Source organism: Bombina bombina, chromosome 8 (genome assembly GCF_027579735.1).
Source record: "Bombina bombina isolate aBomBom1 chromosome 8, aBomBom1.pri, whole genome shotgun sequence".
In the NCBI taxonomy this organism is placed as follows: Eukaryota; Metazoa; Chordata; class Amphibia; order Anura; family Bombinatoridae; genus Bombina; species Bombina bombina.
Window position 1 is genome coordinate 187,337,150 of NC_069506.1, and position 21,453 is coordinate 187,358,602.

General features: G+C 41.1%; 2 protein-coding genes across 2 annotated transcripts in view; both read right to left on the reverse strand.

The window, feature by feature from the left end:
- The window catches only part of NTF4 (neurotrophin 4), an 87,502-nt gene extending 83,727 nt beyond the window's left edge, over positions 1-3,775 (reverse strand). The window contains exon 1 of the mRNA XM_053690789.1: positions 3,500-3,775. The gene's annotated coding sequence lies outside the window, so the exon portion shown is untranslated. The remainder of the gene's footprint in view (positions 1-3,499) is intronic.
- Positions 1-21,453, reverse strand: part of LOC128638674 (uncharacterized) — a 460,443-nt gene that overhangs the window by 249,351 nt on the left and 189,639 nt on the right. The gene's annotated exons all lie outside the window — the stretch shown is intronic.

Sequence of the window (21,453 nt, forward strand, 5' to 3'; positions counted from 1 at the left end):
GTTTAGCTGTAATATTCCTCTTACTCATTTACTGTACCCACATATATTATATACCGTTTTTTCTCGCCATTAAATGGACTTTCTAAAGATACCATTATTTTCATCATATCATATAATTTACTATAACATTTTTTTATAAAATGTGATAACAATTTTTAAAAAAAACACACTTTTTCTAACTTTTACCCCTAAAATCTGTTACACATCTACAATTACCTAAAAACACCCATGTTAAATAGTTTCTAAATTTTGGCCTGAGTTTAGAAATACCCAATGTTTACATGTTCTTCACTTTTTTTGCAAGTTATAGGGCAATAATTACAAGTAGCACTTTGCTATTTCTTTTTTTCAAAATTAGCGATAGTTACATTGTAACACTAATATCTGTCAGGAATCCCTGAAAAACCCAACACATGTATGTATTTTTTTTTAGTAGACAACCCAAAGTATTGATCTAGGCTTTTTTTGGTATATTTCATGCCACCATTTCACCACCAAATGCGATCAAATTAAAAAAAAAAAAAACTTTCACAAACTTTAGGTTTCTCACTGACATAATTTACAAACAGCTTGTGCAATTATGACAAAAATTGTTGTAAATGCTTCTCTGGGATCCCCTTTGTTCAGAAATAGCAGACATATATGGCTTTGGCATTGCGTTTTGGTAATTAGAAGGCCGCTAAATGCCGCTGCGCACCACACTTGTATTAAGGGGTTAATTAGGTAGCTTGTAGGGTTAGTTTAAGCTTTAGTGTAGAGATCAGCCTCCGACCTGACACATACCACCCCTGATCCCTCCCTGACCCCTCTCAAACAGCTCTCTCCCCTCCCCCACCACCCAAAGGTCACCCCCATCTTAAGTACTGGCAGAAAGTCTGCGAGTATAAAAATAAAAGGTTTTTGTTTTTTTTCAATACATTTTCTGCTGTGTAGTATCCCCCCCTTACCTCCCAACTTCCCTGAGCCCCCCCAACAGCTCTCTAACACCCCCCCCCCTTCTACCTATTAGTCACCATGTTAGGTAATGGCACCTGTCTGCCAGTACCCAGTTTCCTTTTTTTTTGTTGCTCTTTTTTAAAAATAAATAATTAAAAAACGTTTTCCGTAGTGTAGCTGCACCCCTCATTCCCCTCCCCCTCCCAGATCCCTTTCCCAAAATATGTATATACCCTCTCCCTCCTTCCCAATCACTAAAAAACTGGCGTAGCTGTAGCAGTCCCACCTGCTCCCGCCCCTCTCACACCTCCTCCAACCCCCTCCAGTGATGGGCCGCCCAACCGCCTCCCTGCTATCCCAATGATTGGCACCATTGCTTGCCGATGCAGAGAGGGCCACAGAGTGGCTCTCTCTGCATTGGTTGCTTAAAAAACAGGGTATTGTATGATGCATCAATATCGAGGCATCGCTGCAATACCCTGAAAGCGATTGCGATCGCTTCCAGAGCTTGAAATCTCAGAGGACGTGCCAGGCATGTCCTCCTTAACGACCAGTTGTTATTCATTAAGGGGTTAAATAAAATTGTGCAATGACGTCATTGTGCGTGACATCACTACGCGAAACATGAAACCCTGGCGATGCCTGTCACTATACAGGCCAGATCGCCGGGGTGGGAGTGGATGGAGTTCCCCAGACCTCCATTAAGGTGGGTAAGTGCTAGTGATGGCTCAGAGCCGTTGTTAGCAACTAAGTGGGAAACTTTGCGATGGCTCAGAGCCGTCATTAGCACTCAAGGGGTTAAAAAGTCTGGGGAAACTGACTTAATTGCATTAGCTAAATGATAAACGTCATTTGTAGACAAAGTGTCAGAGTGTAGCCTATGGTTCCACTAAAAAGCTGTCTCAGGGTACCCTTAAATTCCTGCTATGTTTAAAAGCCCTCTAGCGCAGCATTGTACTGACATGTTGGAATGTTTCTTTAAAAGGGGTATTTAAGGCAAAATGATGAAGCACGTAAAGCTTGTCTGCATATCCTTACAAAGAAACCTCAGCTCTAGTGGGAAACCGTGAAAACTGGAAGTTCAGGTTTTATTTTGTTTCTCTAAAGAATATATATATATATCTGTACATCCATTATATATACATATTAGAGCTGCAACAAACGAATCAATATAAACAATAATGAAAAAAGTTGTAAACGAATCTCATTATTGATTAGTTGGTCTGTGCATAGCAGTTGCTGCTTCACTCTGATGAACTCCTGCACATGGTATTGTGTTTAATGGTTATGTCCTTAGCATAAAAGATGTCTACAGACATTTACTTTTCAGTTTTTCAGCGCAGTATAAAGTAATTTTTCAGTTTACAACTACTCCTGGCTTTTGTGGATTAGATCACCTGTGCAACTCAGAAATAATAGTAGTCATCATTTAGATTGTTTATATTAAATCAGGTGATTTGGGACTTTGCTTTGCATGATATAGTGCCAAGCTTATTATTTACACTTATACCTATTGATGTGAGTTGTTATTTGAATTGATGTGCTCTATTATCTGTTTGCTCAATTGTTAGCTGATTGCTTGCTATTGCTTATTATATGTACTGTATAGACCAGAATTCTTCAAACCACCGGTTGGGACCCATTATTGAGTCGCAACACCATGTTTACTGGAATGCATGTGTGTGTTGTTTGAGAGTGTATGTGCATTGTATGAGAGTGTATGTGTGTTATATGAGAGTGTATGTGTTGTATGAGAGTATGTGGTATGTGTGTGTGTTGTGTGATAGTGTGTGTTGTATGAGAGTATGTGGTGTGTGTGTGTTATATGAGATTGCAGGTGTGTTGTATGAGAGTGTGTGGTGTGTGTGTGTGTGTTATATGAGATTGCAGGTGTGTTGTATGAGAGTGTGTGGTGTGTGTGTGTGTGTTATATGAGATTGCAGGTGTGTTGTATGAGAGTGTGTGGTGTGTGTGTGTGTGTGTTATATGAGATTGCAGGTGTGTTGTATGAGAGTGTGTGGTGTGTGTGTGTGTGTTATATGAGATTGCAGGTGTGTTGTATGAGAGTGTGTGGTGTGTGTGTGTGTGTTATATGAGATTGCAGGTGTGTTGTATGAGAGTGTGTGGTGTGTGTGTGTGTGTGTTATATGAGATTGCAGGTGTGTTGTATGAGAGTGTGTGGTGTGTGTGTGTGTGTTATATGAGATTGCAGGTGTGTTGTATGAGTGTGTGTGTGTTATTACCTTTTACAACACTTACAAGTTTGACTTCAATCAGGAATAAAGTACACACACATTTTAGTCAATTTGCCAAAAATTGCCCCTATCTTGTTGTATATTACTTCAGAAATTTTCAGAACAAGCATAAAAATAGGGTCGCGAAGGTATGTTGTATATTTGCACTGGGTCTTTGGGAAAAAGCTTTAAAAAACCCTGGTATAGACGGTAGATAACTGTGTAAGGCTTTGTCCTGTTATTGATATATAGTCTTAGAGCTTTGGACCTTTTTTTTTTTTTAATTATATTTTGAACAAATTGTAATATATACCAGATTAATATCCCACCTTGGTGAAATTGGCAAAATCCTACTTATACATCCCAAGTGCCTCAATACCATCTGAGCGCCTCTTCTCTGCTGTAGGCAACAAAGCTTGCAGAAAGAGAGCCAGCCTCAGCCAGGAGCGTGTGGACATTTTTGAATTTCAATGTAAAGTTTCTGGAAGAATGAATAACAGAATGTTATAAAAAGTGATAGTCTACCTCTTTCTAGTTCTACCTCTATCAAACAGTTTTTGCAGTTTTGTTTGGCTTAATTATAAAAACGTGTTCTGCTGCTTAAAAACTGGATTAACAGTTGTGTTAATGTAAAGTTTTAGTCTGAACTCAGTTTGTGGATTTTATTTTAAATATACGAAAAAATGGTATTGGAATTTTATTTTATCTGATTAATTTAAAACAATTAACTCGGCCAATTAATTATGACAATAATTGTTAGTCGCAGCCCATATATATATGTGTATATATATATATACATACATATATATATATATATATATATATATATATACACACACATATATATATATATATATATATATATATATATATATATATATATATATATATATATATATATATATATATATATATATATATATATATATAAAATATATGGAACAATTAAAACTTGATCTTTTTCCAAAATCTTTACTGTGAAAAGCAAGTGACGTTTCGAGGACAAAGTATCCCCTTCCTCAAACACAAAAACAGAATTTATGTTTACCTGATAAATTACTTTCTCCAACGGTGTGTCCGGTCCACGGCGTCATCCTTACTTGTGGGATATTCTCTTCCCCAACAGGAAATGGCAAAGAGCCCAGCAAAGCTGGTCACATGATCCCTCCTAGGCTCCGCCTACCCCAGTCATTCGACCGACGTTAAGGAGGAATATTTGCATAGGAGAAACCATATGATACCGTGGTGACTGTAGTTAAAGAAAATAAATTATCAGACCTGATTAAAAAACCAGGGCGGGCCGTGGACCGGACACACCGTTGGAGAAAGTAATTTATCAGGTAAACATAAATTCTGTTTTCTCCAACATAGGTGTGTCCGGTCCACGGCGTCATCCTTACTTGTGGGAACCAATACCAAAGCTTTAGGACACGGATGAAGGGAGGGAGCAAATCAGGTCACCTAAATGGAAGGCACCACGGCTTGCAAAACCTTTCTCCCAAAAAATAGCCTCAGAAGAAGCAAAAGTATCAAACTTGTAAAATTTGGTAAAAGTGTGCAGTGAAGACCAAGTCGCTGCCCTACATATCTGATCAACAGAAGCCTCGTTCTTGAAGGCCCATGTGGAAGCCACAGCCCTAGTGGAATGAGCTGTGATTCTTTCAGGAGGCTGCCGTCCGGCAGTCTCGTAAGCCAATCTGATGATGCTTTTAATCCAAAAAGAGAGAGAGGTAGAAGTTGCTTTTTTGACCTCTCCTGTTACCAGAATAAACAACAAACAAGGAAGATGTTTGTCTAAAATCCTTTGTAGCATCTAAATAGAACTTTAGAGCGCGAACAACATCCAAATTGTGCAACAAACGTTCCTTCTTCGAAACTGGTTTCGGACACAAAGAAGGCACGACTATCTCCTGGTTAATGTTTTTGTTAGAAACAACTTTTGGAAGAAAACCAGGTTTAGTACGTAAAACCACCATATCTGCATGGAACACCAGATAAGGAGGAGAACACTGCAGAGCAGATAATTCTGAAACTCTTCTAGCGGAAGAAATTGCAGCCAAAAACAAAACTTTCCAAGATAATAACTTAATATCAACGGAATGTAAGGGTTCAAACGGAACCCCCTGAAGAACTGAAAGAACTAGGTTGAGACTCCAAGGAGGAGTCAAAGGTTTGTAAACAGGCTTGATTCTAACCAGAGCCTGAACAAAGGCTTGAACATCTGGCACAGCTGCCAGCTCTTTGTGAAGTAACACAGACAAGGCAGAAATCTGCCCCTTCAAGGAACTTGCAGATAATCCTTTCTCCAATCCTTCTTGAAGAAAGGATAGAATCCTAGGAATCTTTACCTTGTCCCAAGGGAATCCTTTAGATTCACACCAACAGATATATTTTTTCCATATTTTGTGGTAAATTTTTCTAGTTACAGGCTTTCTGGCCTGAACAAGAGTATCAATAACAGAATCTGAGAACCCTCGCTTTGATAAGATCAAGCGTTCAATCTCCAAGCAGTCAGCTGGAGTAGGACCAGATTCGGATGTTCGAACGGACCTTGAACAAGAAGGTCTCGTCTCAAAGGTAGCTTCCATGGTGGAGCCGATGACATATCCACCAGATCTGCCTACCAAGTCCTGCGTGGCCACGCAGGAGCTATCAAGATCACCTACGCCCTCTCCTGATTGATCCTGGCTACCAGCCTGGGGATGAGAGGAAACGGCGGGAATACATAAGCTAGGTTGAAGGTCCAAGGTGCTACTAGTGCATCTACTAGAGTCGCCTTGGGATCCCTGGATCTGGACCCGTAGCAAGGAACCTTGAAGTTCTGACGAGAGGCCATCAGATCCATGTCTGGAATGCCCCACAGTTGAGTGATTTGGGCAAAGATTTCCGGATGGAGTTCCCACACCCCCGGATGCAATGTCTGACGACTCAGAAAATCCGCTTCCCAAGTTTCCACTCCTGGGATGTGGATTGCAGACAGGTGGCAGGAGCGAGTCTCCGCCCATTGAATGATTTTGGTCACTTCTTCCATCGCCAGGGAACTCCTTGTTCCCCCCTGATGGTTGATGTACGCAACAGTCGTCATGTTGTCTGATTGAAATCGTATGAACTTGGCCCTCGCTAGCTGAGGCCAAGCCTTGAGAGCATTGAATATCGCTCTCAGTTCCAGAATATTTATCGGTAGAAGAGATTCTTCCCGAGACCAAAGACCCTGAGCTTTCAGGGATCCCCAGACCGCGCCCCAGCCCATCAGACTGGCGTCGGTCGTGACAATGACCCACTCTGGTCTGCGGGAGGTCACCCCTTGTGACAGGTTGTCCAGGGACAGCCACCAACGGAGTGAGTCTCTGGTCCTCTGATTTACTTGTATCTTCGGAGACAAGTCTTTATAGTCCCCATTCCACTGACTGAGCATACACAATTGAAATGGTCTTAGATGAATGCGCGCAAAAGGAACTATGTCCATTGCCGCTACCATCAAACCTATCACTTCCATGCACTGCGCTATGGAAGGAAGAGGAACGGAAGGAAGTATCCGACAAGAGTTTAGAAGTTTTGTTTTTCTGGTCTCTGTCAGAAAAATCCTCATTTCTAAGGAGTCTATTATTGTTCCCAAGAAGGGAACTCTTGTCGACGGAGATAGAGAACTCTTTTCCACGTTCACTTTCCATCCGTGAGATCTGAGAAAGGCCAGGACTATGTCCGTGTGAGCCTTTGCTAGAGGAAGGGACGACGCTTGAATCAGAATGTCGTCCAAGTAAGGTACTACAGCAATGCCCCTTGGTCTTAGCACCGCCAGAAGGGACCCTAGTACCTTTGTGAAAATCTTTGGAACAGTGGCTAATCCGAAAGGAAGCGCCACGAACTGGTAATGCTTGTCCAGGAATGCGAACCTTAGGAACCGATGATGTTCCTTGTGGACAGGAATATGTAGATACGCATCCTTTAAATCCACCGTGGTCAAGAATTGACCTTCCTGGATGGAAGGATTGTTCGAATGGTTTCCATTTTGGACGATGGAACCTTGAGAAACTTGTTTAGGATCTTGAGATCTAAGATTGGTCTGAACGTTCCCTCTTTTTTTGGGAACTACGAACAGATTGGAGTAGAACCCCATCCCTCGTTCTTTTAATGGAACAGGATGAATCACTTCCAGAAGATAACCTTGGAAGACTATTTCTAGCGCCCAAGGATCCAGAACATCTCTTGCCCAAGCCTGAGTGAAGAGAGAGAGTCTGCCCCCCACCAAATCCGGTCCCGGATCGGGGGCCCGCATCTCATGCTGTCTTGGGAGCAGTGGCAGGTTTCTTGGCCTGCTTTCCTTTTGTTCCAGCCTTGCCTTGGTCTCCAGGCTGGATTGGCTTGAGAAGTATTACCCTCCTGCTTAGAGGACGTAGCACTTGGGGCTGGTCCGTTTCTGCGAAAGGGACGAAAATTAGGTTTATTTTTGGCCTTGAAAGACCTATTCTGAGGAAGGGCGTGGCCCTTGCCCCCAGTGATATCAGAGATAAACTCTTTCAAGTCAGGGCCAAACAGTGTTTTCCCCTTGAAAGGAATGTCAAACAATTTGTTCTTGGAAGACGCATCCGCTGACCAAGATTTTAACCAAAGCGCTCTGCGCGCCACAATAGCAAACCCAGAATTTTTCGCCGCTAACCTAGCCAATTGCAAGGTGGCGTCTAGGGTGAAAGAATTAGCCAATTTAAGAGCACGAATTCTGTCCATAATCTTCTCATAAGAAGAAGAATTACTAATAATCGCCTTTTCTAGCTCATCGCACCAGAAACACGCGGCTGTAGTGACAGGGACAATGCATGCAATTGGTTGTAGAAGGTAACCTTGCTGAACAAACATCTTTTTTAGCAAACCTTCTAATTTTATATCCATAGGATCTTGGAAAGCACAACTATCTTCTATGGGTATAGTGGTGCGCTTGTTTAGAGTAGAAACCGCCCCCTCGACCTTGGGGACTGTCTGCCATAAGTCCTTTCTGGGGTCGACTATAGGAAACAATTTTTTAAATATGGGGGGAGGTACAAAAGGTACACCGGGCCTGTCCCATTCTTTATTAACAATGTACGCCACCCGCTTGAGTATAGGAAAAGCTTCGGGGGGCCCCGGGGCCTCTAGGAACTTGTCCATTTTACATAGTGTTTCTGGAATGACCAGATCATCACAATCATCCAAATTGGATAACACCTCCTTAAGCAGAGCGCGGAGATGTTCCAACTTAAATTTAAAAGTAATCACATCAGGTTCAGCTTGTTGAGAAATTTTTCCTGAATCTGAAATTTCTCCCTCAGACAAAACCTCCCTGGCCCCCTCAGACTGGTGTAGGGGCCCTTCAGAAACAATATCATCAGCGTCCTCATGCTCTTCAGTATTTTCTAAAACAGAGCAGTCGCGCTTTCGCTGATAAGTGGGCATATTGGCTAAAATGTTTTTGATAGAATTATCCATTACAGCCGTTAATTGTTGCATAGTAAGGAGTATTGGCGCGCTAGATGTACTAGGGGCCTCCTGTATGGGCAAAACTGGTGTAGACGAAGGAGGGGATGATGCAGTACCATGCTTACTCCCCTCACTTGAGGAATCATCTTGGGCATCATTTTTACTAAATTTTTTATGACATAAATCACATCTATTTAAATGAGAAGGAACCTTGGCTTCCCCACAGTCAGAACACAATCTATCTGGTAGTTCAGACATGTTAAACAGGCATAAACTTGATAACAAAGCACAAAAAACGTTTTAAAATAAAACCGTTACTGTCACTTTAAATTTTAAACTGAACACACTTTATTACTGCAATTGCGAAAAAGTATGAAGGAATTGTTCAAAATTCACCAAAATTTCACCACAGTGTCTTAAAGCCTTAAAAGTATTGCACACCAAATTTGGAAGCTTTAACCCTTAAAATAACGGAACCGGAGCCGTTTTTATATTTAACCCCTTTACAGTCCCTGGAATCTGCTTTGCTGAGACCCAACCAAGCCCAAAGGGGAATACGATACCAAATAATGCCTTCAGAAAGACTTTTCTATGTATCAGAGCTCCACACACATGCAGCTGCATGTCATGCTGTTCTCAAAAACAAGTGCGCCATACCGGCGCGAAAATGAGGCTCTGACTATGATTAGGGAAAGCCCCAATAGAATAAAGTGTCTAAAACAGTGCCTGCCGATATTATTTTACAAAAAATACCCAGATTAAATGATTCCTCAAGGCTAAATATGTGTAAATATGATCGATTTAGCCCAGAAAATGTCTACAGTCTTAATAAGCCCTTGTGAAGCCCTTATTTACTGTGTGAATGAAAATGGCTTACCGGATCCCATAGGGAAAATGACAGCTTCCAGCATTACATCGTCTTGTTAGAATGTGTCATACCTCAAGCAGCAAAAGACTGCTCACTGTTCCCCCAACTGAAGTTAATTCCTCTCAACAGTCCTGTGTGGAACAGCCATGGATTTTAGTAACGGTTGCTAAAATCATTTTCCTCATACAAACAGAAATCTTCATCTCTTTTCTGTTTCAGAGTAAATAGTACATACCAGCACTATTTTAAAATAACAAACTCTTGATTGAATAATAAAAACTACAGTTAAACACTAAAAAACTCTAAGCCATCTCCGTGGAGATGTTGCCTGTACAACGGCAAAGAGAATGACTGGGGTAGGCGGAGCCTAGGAGGGATCATGTGACCAGCTTTGCTGGGCTCTTTGCCATTTCCTGTTGGGGAAGAGAATATCCCACAAGTAAGGATGACGCCGTGGACCGGACACACCTATGTTGGAGAAAACAATATATAGCGACAAACAAACCCCACCCCCAATTAGGACCAAAAAAACACCAAAGGGTAACCATGGAAAGAACCTAATCACATAGTAAACATCAGTGGTAAAATCTGCATATGATCAATTTTGTATTCTAAGTATCAATGATCAATAATACTAACAATATAAAGTGCAGTGATAATATGTGACAATGTTACTATGACCAGCAACAGGGATAATCAGTGCAGGTACACAAAGTAAAATCAACGTAGGTACAGATATGTCATAACTTTGACTAAATTATGTGGTAGATTACCTGAAACTTTCAGGACTAGAACACAGAGTAAAGTGCGTCTGAACAAATACTAGATTGTGTATATCTCTGATGTATAGCAATTACGGCCGCGGCACTCACCAGGAGAATCCATAACTCGCTTCCTGGTTAGTGGTGCGGTCACGTGTACGGGTAAGCCAATAAGATCCAAGCATCATAATTTCTATGGCAACGCAGCGTCCACATGAACCATCATCTGGGGGGTATTGTAAAAAAACAATCAGGATGGGCAAACAAATGTGAGCGTAAGCACTGCGTGGACATAACAATTACAGTCATAGAAATAAAGGCATAAAACGAACATCGCAAAGGTGTACACAGCAAAAATGTTACATAAGGCTAATATATAGTGTACAATAAATCATTTACAGCATTAGAAAAAAGCATTTACAACATTACAACAAACGGAACTACTCTAGGGAGAAAGGTTGGCTATGAGCACAAATGGTGTAAGCGCAAATGTTATGCCAATCACAGAATAGGAAAGACACAAAATTGTCAGATCTTGACTAAAATCCAGTTGTCAGCTAAATGGGAAACATACCAACCCTAAAGGCCAAAGGGATAGTCTATGTCCCTGCAAACATGAGAAAAGGGGGGGGGGGGAATTACTTAGGCCACCAATAGGCAAACTGTGTATAAGCACCTATGCCAGGGTAATGGGTGGGACAAACTAGCAGCACCTTTAATTTAAAATCCCAATACTGAGCAGGAAAAATGTCAGAAGGTCAAAATTGTAGTGAATGGATCGTGAAACTCCAATAAATTGAAATATACAGGCTTTACACCTATAAAAAGCAATGCCAGTCAATGATGGTATTCTGTCCATTTGGCTGTAAAGTATTCAGGCGATATATCCACCTTGCTTCTACTTTCAGGAGTATCATGTTGCTGTCACCCCCACGTTTCAGGGGGTGACATGGTCTATCAGAAGAAAACGAAGATCATTGGCAGTGTGGCCAGCCTCCAAAAAATGTCTCGCCACTGGCTGGTGACTCTTCTTATTTTTGATGGCATTCCTGATAGATGATCTGTGATTGGCAAACCACACTCTGGCATCATCTGAAGTCTTGCCAACGTGGAACCTCCCGCAACTGCAATTCAGCATATATAGTACATGGGTAGTGGTACAGGTGATGTAGTGTCAAATACTGTATCTCTTGTTTGTATGTGGATGGCCAAAGGTTGGTCGTGATAACACATACAACAGTTAAATATGGAGCCCCACATAGAAATGATAATCATCCCAATTGGAAACAAAACAAGAATACTTATCAACAACATCAATATAATACATCCAATAATAACAATTAGAGGTGGAGAAATAATGATCCACAACAAACACATTGGGGAAATAGTAGAGATCAATATTCAGCTAGAGGATCTACCATCAACACCATCAGAACCACTATAGACAGCCTTATAATACCATGGTAACAATGGGACACATAATCCAACAGAGAGTCATAATTTTGAAATTTCAACACATAATAGATATGAGCCACTTTTAGAACAGGGCCAAAGCCAGTCACCTCATGTTCAATACCAAGAACAAATTAATTATAGAGAGAAAAGACCAACAACAGGGAATACAAATGCTAACAACCATTTTTTAGGGGACAGACCCCTAGCCCCCTTATGAAACAGAACCAGACCCCTCCCCCGCCAAACAGCAAAAAAAGGTCATACTCAAACAAGGGAGAAGAGGTAGAGGAAAAACCTTTAAAAAAACAGAATTACTCAAATTAAAAGAAGGGATCTTTAATCTCTCTACACATGAATTAACAAATGACGAAATTAGAATTGTAGGCCTTTCTTATTGCCCTCCTAATGAACCTAATGAGGGCTATTCAACAAAGGTCTGTTGGACCTGATCTGACAGTGTGGATCAGGTCCGACAGACCTCGCTGAATGCGGAGAGCAATACGCTCTCCGTATTCAGCATTGCACCAGCAGCTCTTGTGAGCTGCTGGTGCAACGCCGCCCCCTGCAGACTTGCGGCCAATCGGCCACCAGCAGGGGGTGTCAATCAACCCGATCGTACCCGATCCGGTTCAATTGTGGCGATCTCTGTCCGCCTCATCTAAAGACTCGCCAGCAACACGGGCCCTCAAGGTCCAATTGGAGCTTGATAAATGGGCCTCAATTTGTTTAATTTATTTGTAGACTTGAATGCTTTCACTAGGAAACTCAACCTACAAAGATATTTTGCGTTGAAACAGTTAAAGAAAAACAAACTAGAGGGTAGTCCCATTCTATTAGACATAATGGATCCCAAAAGGCTAGATTTTTTAGCATACACTCAAACAGATGATATATCTAATGAGCTATTTGAACAAGTACTACATACTCCTTTTGCCCCTCCTTCCTCCTTAAATCCTCCAAAGGATACTTGTTCCTATGTGGATCTTTATCAACAGCTAGTTATGGAGGATTTAAAAAAGGCAGTGAAAAATGTAAACATAGCCAAAAGAAACGTTGGCCTAATGAACAAAAGGCCCTTAAGATCCTCATGGATGATATAAACTTGGTTATCCACCATGCGGATAAGGGAATTGTGTTACAAAACTATAATGACTATAAATTGAATATTATAAAAAAACTCACTATAGATCCTACTATTGTTTACAGTAAATTGCTCAAAACAATTATATTACAAGGTTTTGACATTGGAATATTAAATAAAAAAGAGAAAGCATACCTTCTCCCTGATCACCCTAGTGTTCCCTTCTACTATAATTTTCCTAAGATCCACAAAGATCGTTTCAAACCCCCTGGGCAGCCCATTATAGCTGGAATTAACAGTTTGACAGATCATTTGTCAGAGTATGTAGACTTTTATTTACAAAAGTATGTATTACTGAAGAGCAATATCGTCTGGAATCGCTTCTAAGAGGTGACAGCCAGTTGTTCAACACACCCACTGCTATGTCACTTTCAACACACCCACCGCCACATCATTGGTCTAATAGAGGGTGTATTAGAACTATCGAGACAGGATTGGCTTAACATCGCCAAATGTTAAGTATCTTTTGGTAGATTGTTTGCTAACATATAGGAAGACTATAGGTTTTCATATAGTATATCTCAATTGTGAGCTCATTATGTTTTTAAAGCCTAACCAGCACACATATGTATATACCCAGCTGTGAGTAACTTACAACTTACTAAATTTAGAGAATATGGGAATGATTTAATTGAATCTTTCATAAACAGTGCCTGGTATATGACTTTCAATCAAAAAAGTGAGTATATTATGACGATCTTATGAACTCACAAATTCCATATGTTTATATAATTGTTACTGAATATGATATGACAAATTTAAGAAATTAATATTATTAAAAACTTTTAAAGTTAAAGTAGGGTCTTTTCTGAGATGAGGATTGGGACTTATTATGACCATATATATGACGCTGTAAACCTTCAATAGCTTGTCCCTGGGCAGCCCATTATAGCTGGAATTAACAGTTTGACAGATCATTTGTCAGAGTATGTAGACTTTTATTTACAAAAGTATGTATTACTGAAGAGCAATATCGTCTGGAATCGCTTCTAAGAGGTGACAGCCAGTTGTTCAACACACCCACTGCTATGTCACTTTCAACACACCCACCGCCACATCATTGGTCTAATAGAGGGTGTATTAGAACTATCGAGACAGGATTGGCTTAACATCGCCAAATGTTAAGTATCTTTTGGTAGATTGTTTGCTAACATATAGGAAGACTATAGGTTTTCATATAGTATATCTCAATTGTGAGCTCATTATGTTTTTAAAGCCTAACCAGCACACATATGTATATACCCAGCTGTGAGTAACTTACAACTTACTAAATTTAGAGAATATGGGAATGATTTAATTGAATCTTTCATAAACAGTGCCTGGTATATGACTTTCAATCAAAAAAGTGAGTATATTATGACGATCTTATGAACTCACAAATTCCATATGTTTATATAATTGTTACTGAATATGATATGACAAATTTAAGAAATTAATATTATTAAAAACTTTTAAAGTTAAAGTAGGGTCTTTTCTGAGATGAGGATTGGGACTTATTATGACCATATGTATGACGCTGTAAACCTTCAATAGCTTGTCCTTTGGATGCCAATATATGAATTTGTTTAGGGTTTGTTTATATAGATATATGCATTGCAATCATGAAACTTTGGGCCTTTTTAGAGTATCCTTTTTATCACTGCATAATGTGATACTTTCATTGTGATATCACTGTCACTGTTCACTAGTTTGCAGGTTTAGATCAAAATGTTTAGTATAACATTATATATATTTTCTGTATCTATGACTTTCACAAGTTTTCTTGTTGTCAATCAATCAATTAACAATGTATGTATGTATGCACGCCCACTAGGGGTGTGTCCACACTTACTATTGGTTGAGGAATAGTTTAAATGGGTTGTCAGTTAGAAGGTACACTATGCCTGATGAAACAGCCCATGCTGGGGCTGAGAAACGTGTTGCATTTTTACAATTGCTTGTTAATGCTTTTAATCTTGTTTTTAATAACCTAAACTTGTTTTATACAAGCATTGGTGTATCACCTTCTTGAGCAGTCACAACCGCTGCAATTAACTTCTAACTCACACTAAGTGTGGCAGGATCCTCCTGCATTGACCAATCTACGCCTGGAGAGGGTTAGCTGGTACACCCCAAGCTACCAGCCCGCATCTACCAGTACATAAGTGTACTTGGGCCTAATGTGAGTACCCATTTGGCTTTACCTTATATCTGATTGATTGGCATACTGATATACACATGAGGCGCCCCTCTATTCTCCCATTTCCTTGGCCCTGATAACATAGTACTGCAAGTGGTGCAACCTGCACACCAAAATGAGCTATGTTTCTTTCTTCGTTGTACCCAATTTTCCTTTTTATAACAGTGAGTAGGATCTGTAATCATCAGAGTGTCCTTCAGGTTAGTGTTCTGTTTAAAGCCCACCTTCGGATGTTGCCATTTATTGAACGGTAGGGATGGATAACTCTTTAAGATATGCCAATGTTGTTCAATACTCTTTCCCAATGTTCTCATGGCTGGACTATAAACAGTAGTGAAGGTCAATCTTTGTATATTCTCTTCATTGTACCAGGATCATTTCCTGGTAAATCTTCAACCATTCTTTTGTTTTGGTCAATCAGCTTTGGATCATACCCTCTCTTTGTGAATTTATTGGCCATTTCAGATAGTTGTTCTTGTCTCACCTGTGGTTCACTATTGTTTCTAACCACACGGATCATCTGGGCCTTGGGAATGGCCTTTAACAGAGATGGGGGATGGTTACACGTCGCATGCAGGAGCGAGTTTCTATCCATTGGTTTGCAGTAGAGTGATGTGCCCAGTCGATGTAGCGTCGATAAAACATCATTCATGTTCATCATAGATGCCCATCACGGAGGTCTCATATTTCTCCATAAACAAATTGGCAAATGAAGGCGCCACATTAGATCCCATGGCCGTGCCAGAGATTTGTTGGTAGTAGGCATTTTCTAAACGGAAATAATTCAGCCTTAAGCTTTTATATATATATATATATATATATATATATATATATATATATATATATATATATATATATATATATATATATATATGTGTGTGTATGTAGTTGTGTGTGTGTATATATATATATATATATATATATATATATATATATATATATATATATATATATACACACACACACACACACACATACATAACATACAGATATACATTGGACACACACATGCACAAATTAGGTGTATAAGAGAGAAAAAAATGTCAAAAGTATAATTTCCAAAAAGAGTAAACAAATAAACCTGTCAACCCTTCAGTAATAAAATTAACATTTAATATTGTCAAAAAAAATCATTAAATTTTGTAAACAATTGGTATTAACACGGAAAACAGAATTTATGCTTACCTGATAAATTTCTTTCTCCAACGGTGTGTCCGGTCCACGGCGTCATCCTTACTTGTGGGAATATTCTCTTCCCCAACAGGAAATGGCAAAGAGCACAGCAAAAGCTGCCCATATAGCCCCTCCTCAGGCTCCGCCCCCCAGTCATTCGACCGACGGTTAGGAGAAAAAAAAGGAGAAACTATAGGGTGCCGTGGTGACTGCAGTGTATAGAGAAAGAAATTTTTCAACCTGATTAAAAAAAACAGGGCGGGCCGTGGACCGGACACACCGTTGGAGAAAGAAATTTATCAGGTAAGCATAAATTCTGTTTTCTCCAACATTGGTGTGTCCGGTCCACGGTGTCATCCTTACTTGTGGGAACCAATACCAAAGCTTTAGGACACGGATGAAGGGAGGGAGCAAATCAGGTTACCTAAACAGAAGGCACCACGGCTTGCAAAACCTTTCTCCCAAAAATAGCCTCCGAAGAACCATAAGTATCAAATTTGTAAAATTTGGCAAAAGTGTGCAGAGAAGACCAAGTCGCTGCCTTACATATCTGATCAACAGAAGCCTCGTTCTTGAAGGCCCACGTGGAAGCCACAGCCCTAGTAGAGTGAGCTGTGATTCGTTCAGGAGGCTGCCATCCGGAAGTCTCATAAGCCAATCGGATAATGCTTTTAAGCCAGAAAGAGAGGTAGCAGTAGCTTTTTTGTCCTCTCCTCTTACCAGAGTAAACGACAAACAAAGATGAAGTTTGTCTAAAATCCTTTGTTGCTTCTAAATAGAACTTTAAAGCACGAACTACATCTAAATTGTGTAACAAACGTTCCTTCTTAGAAACTGGTTTCAGGCACAGAGAAGGAACAACTATTTCCTGGTTAATATTCTTGTTGGAAACAACTTTTGGAAGAAAACCAGGCTTGGTACGTAAAACGACCTTATCTGAATGGAACACCAGATAGGGTGGATCACACTGCAAAGCAGATAATTCAGAAACTCTTCTAGCAGAAGAAATAGCAACCAAAAACAGAACTTTCCAAGATAGTAACTTGATCTATGGAATGTAAAGGTTCAAACGGAACCCCTTGAAGAACTGAAAGAACTAAATTTAGACTCCAAGGAGGAGTCATGGGTCTTTAAACAGGCTTGATTCTGACCAAAGCCTGTACAAAAGCTTGTACATCTGGCACAGCTGCCAGTCGTTTGTGTAACAAAACAGATAAAGCAGAAATCTGACCTTTTAGAGAACTCGCTGACAACCCTTTATCCAAACCCTCTTGGAGAAAGGAGAGTATCTTAGGAATTTTAATCTTACTCCAGGAGAATCCCTTGGATTCACACCAACAGATATATTTTTTCCATATTTTATGGTAAATCTTTCTAGTCACAGGTTTTCTGGCTTGGACCAGAGTATCTATCACTGAATTTGAAAACCCACGCTTGGATAAAATCAAGCGTTCAATTTCCAAGCAGTCAGCTGCAGAGAAACTAGATTTGGATGTTCGAATGGACCTTGTACTAGAAGATCCTGTCTCAAAGGTAGCTTCCATGGTGGAGCCGATGACATATTCACCAGGTCTGCATACCAAGTCCTGCGTGGCCACGCAGGAGCTATCAGAATCACTGAGGCCTTCTCCTGTTTGATCCTGGCTACGAGCCTGGGAAGGAGAGGAAACGGTGGAAACACATAAGCTAGGTTGAACGACCAAGGCGCCACTAATGCATCCACTAGAGTCGCCTTGGGATCCCTGGATCTGGACCCATAGCAAGGAACCTTGAAGTTCTGACGAGACGCCATCAGATCCATGTCTGGAATGCCCCATAATTGAGTTAACTGGGCAAAGACCTCCGGTGGAGTTCCCACTCCCCCGGATGGAAAGTCTGACGACTCAAATAATCCGCCTCCCAGTTGTCTACTCCTGGGATGTGAATTGCAGATAGATGGCAGGAGTGATCCTCTGCCCATTTGATGATCTTGGATACCTCTCTCATCGCCAAGGAACTCTTTGTTCCTTCCTGATGGTTGATGTAAGCTACAGTCAACATGTTGTCCGACTGGAATCTTATGAATCCGGCCTTCGCTAGTTGAGGCCAAGCCCGGAGCGCATTGAATATCGCTCTCAGTTCCAGGATGTTTATCGGGAGAAGAGACTCTTCCCGAGACCATAGACCCTGAGCTTTCAGGGAATCCCAGCCTAATAGACTGGCGTCGGTCGTGAGAATGACCCACTCTGGTCTGCGGAAACTCATTCCCTGAGACAGGTGATCCTGAGTCAACCACCAACAGAGTGAGTCTCTGGTTACCTGGTCTACTTGAATCTGGGGAGACAAGTCTGCATAGTCCCCATTCCACTGATTGAGCATGCACAGTTGTAATGGTCTTAGATGAATTCGAGCAAAAGGAACCAAGTCCATTGCTGCAACCATCAATCCTACTACTTCCATGCACTGAGCTATGGAAGGCTGCAGAATAGAGTGAAGAACTTGACAAGCGTTTAGAAGCTTTGACTTTTTGACTTCTGTCAGGAAGATCTTCATTTCTAAAGAATCTATTATTGTTCCCAAAAAGGGAACTCTTGTTGACGGAGACAGGGAACTCATTTCTACGTTCACCTTCCACCCGTGAGATCTGAGAAAGGCTAGAACAATGTCTGTATGAGCCTTTGCCTTGGAAAGAGACGACGCTTGAATTAGAATGTCGTCTAGATAAGGTGCCACTGCAATGCCCCTCGGTCTTAGAACCGCTAGAAGGGACCCTAGCACCTTTGTGAAAATTCTGGGAGCAGTGGCTAAACCGAACGGAAGAGCCACGAACTGGTAATGTTTGTCCAGAAAGGCGAACCTTAGGAACTGATAATGATCTTTGTGGATAGGAATATGTAGGTACGGATCCTTTAAATCCACGGTAGTCATATACTGACCCTCCTGGATTGAAGGTAAAATTGTTCGAATGGTTTCCATTTTGAACGATGGAACTCTGAGAAATTTGTTTAGAATTTTTAAATCCAGAATTGGCCTGAAAGTTACTTCTTTTTTGGGAACTACAAACAGGTTTGAGTAAAACCCCTGACCTTGTTCCACTGTTGGAACTGGGTGTATCACTCCCATCTTTAACAGGTCTTCTACACAATGTAAGAATGCCTGTCTCTTTATTTGGTCTGAAGATAAGCGAGACATGTGGAACCTTCCCCTTGGAGGAAGTTCCTTGAATTCTAGAAGATAACCCTGAGAGACTATTTCTAGCGCCCAGGGACATCCGGAACATCTCTTGCCCAAGCCTGAGCAAAGAGAGAGAGTCTGCCCCCTACTAGATCCGGTCCCGGATCGGGGGCTACCCCTTCATGCTGTCTTGGTAGCAGCAGCAGGCTTCTTGGCCTGTTTACCCTTGTTCCAGCCTTGCATTGGTTTCCAAGCTGGCTTAGCCTGGGAAGCGTTACCCTCTTGTCTAGAGGCTGCAGAGTTAGAAGACGGTCCGTTCCTGAAATTACGAAAGGAACGAAAATTGGACTTATTCTTAGCCTTGAAAGGCCTATCCTGTGGGAGGGCATGGCCCTTCCCTCCAGTGATGTTTGAAATAATTTCTTTCAATTCTGGCCCAAAAAGGGTCTTACCTTTGAAAGGGATATTAAGTAATTTTGTCTTGGAAGATACCTCCGCCGACCAAGACTTTAGCCAGAGCGCTCTGCGCGCCACAATTGCAAACCCTGAATTTTTGGCCGCTAATCTCGCAAGTTGCAAAGCGGCATCTAAAATAAAGGAATTAGCTAACTTAAGTGCGTGAATTCTGTCCATGACTTCCTCATATGGAGTCTCCTTATTGAGCGACTTTTCTAGTTCATCGAACCAAAACACGCCGCCGTAGTGACAGGAATAATGCACGAAATTGTTTGAAGGAGGTAACCTTGCTGAACAAAAATCTTTTTAAGCAAACCCTTCAATTTTTTATCCATCTTTGAAAGCACAATTGTCCTCAATGGGAATAGTCGTGCGTTTCGCTAGCGTAGAAACTGCCCCCTCAACCTTAGGGACTGTTTGCCATGTGTCCTTCCTTGGGTCGACCATGGGGAACAATTTCTTAAATATAGGAGGTGGGACAAAAGGTATGCCTGGTTTCTCCCACTCCTTAGTCACTATGTCCGCCACCCTTTTAGGTATCGGAAAGGCATCAGGGTGCACCGGGACCTCTAGGAATTTGTCCATCTTGCACAATTTCTCTGGAATGACCAAAGAGTCACAATCATCCAGCGTAGTTAGTACCTCCTTAAGTAATGCGCGGAGATGCTCTAACTTAAATTTAAACGTCACAACATCAGGTTCTGCCTGTTGAGAAATTCTTCCTGAATCAGAAAGTTCTCCCTCCGACAAACCCTCCCTCACTGCCACTTCTGACTGGTGTGAGGGTATGACAGATAAATTATCGTCAGCGCACTCTTGCTCTACTGTATTTAAAACTGAGCAGTCACGCTTTCTTTGAAATGCTGGCAGTTTGGATAAAATATTAGCTATGGAATTATCCATTACAGCCGTTAATTGTTGCATAGTAACAAGCATTGGCGCGCTAGATGTACTAGGGGTCGCCTGCGCGGGCATAACTGGTATTGACACAGAAGGAGAGGATGAAGAACTATCCCCACTACCTTCACTTGAGGAATCATCTTGGGCAACCTTATTAAATGTGACAGTACTGTCCTTACTTTGTCTGGACGCCATGGCACAATTATCACATACATTTGAAGGGGGGACCACCTTGGCCTCCATGCATACAGAACATGTTCTATCTGAAGGTACAGACATGTTAGACAGGCTTACACAGGCTAATAATGCAATAAAACCGTTTTTAAACAAAACCGTTACTGTCTCTTTAAATGTTAAACAGAGCACACTTTATTTCTGAATGTGTGAAAAACTATGAAGGAAAATCCGATCTTTACCAAATTTTTACCCTAGCGTCTTAATGCTTTTAAAGTATTGCACCCCAATTTTCAAGTTTGTATCCCCTTAAATGAGGAAACCGGAGCTGTTTTATCAATTAGCAATTTTAAACCCACTACAGTCCCAGCCACAGCGTTTGCTGCGACTTCACCTGTCCTTGGGGGTTATACGACACCAAAATAAGCCTTCCAGGAACGTTTTCAATGACCACCAGACCCTCTCACATGAAGCTGCATGCACTGCATCCAAAAGAAACTGCGCAATTATGGCGCGAAAATGAGGCTCTGCCTACTATAGTGAAAGGCCCTCCCTGACTGGGAAGGTGTCTA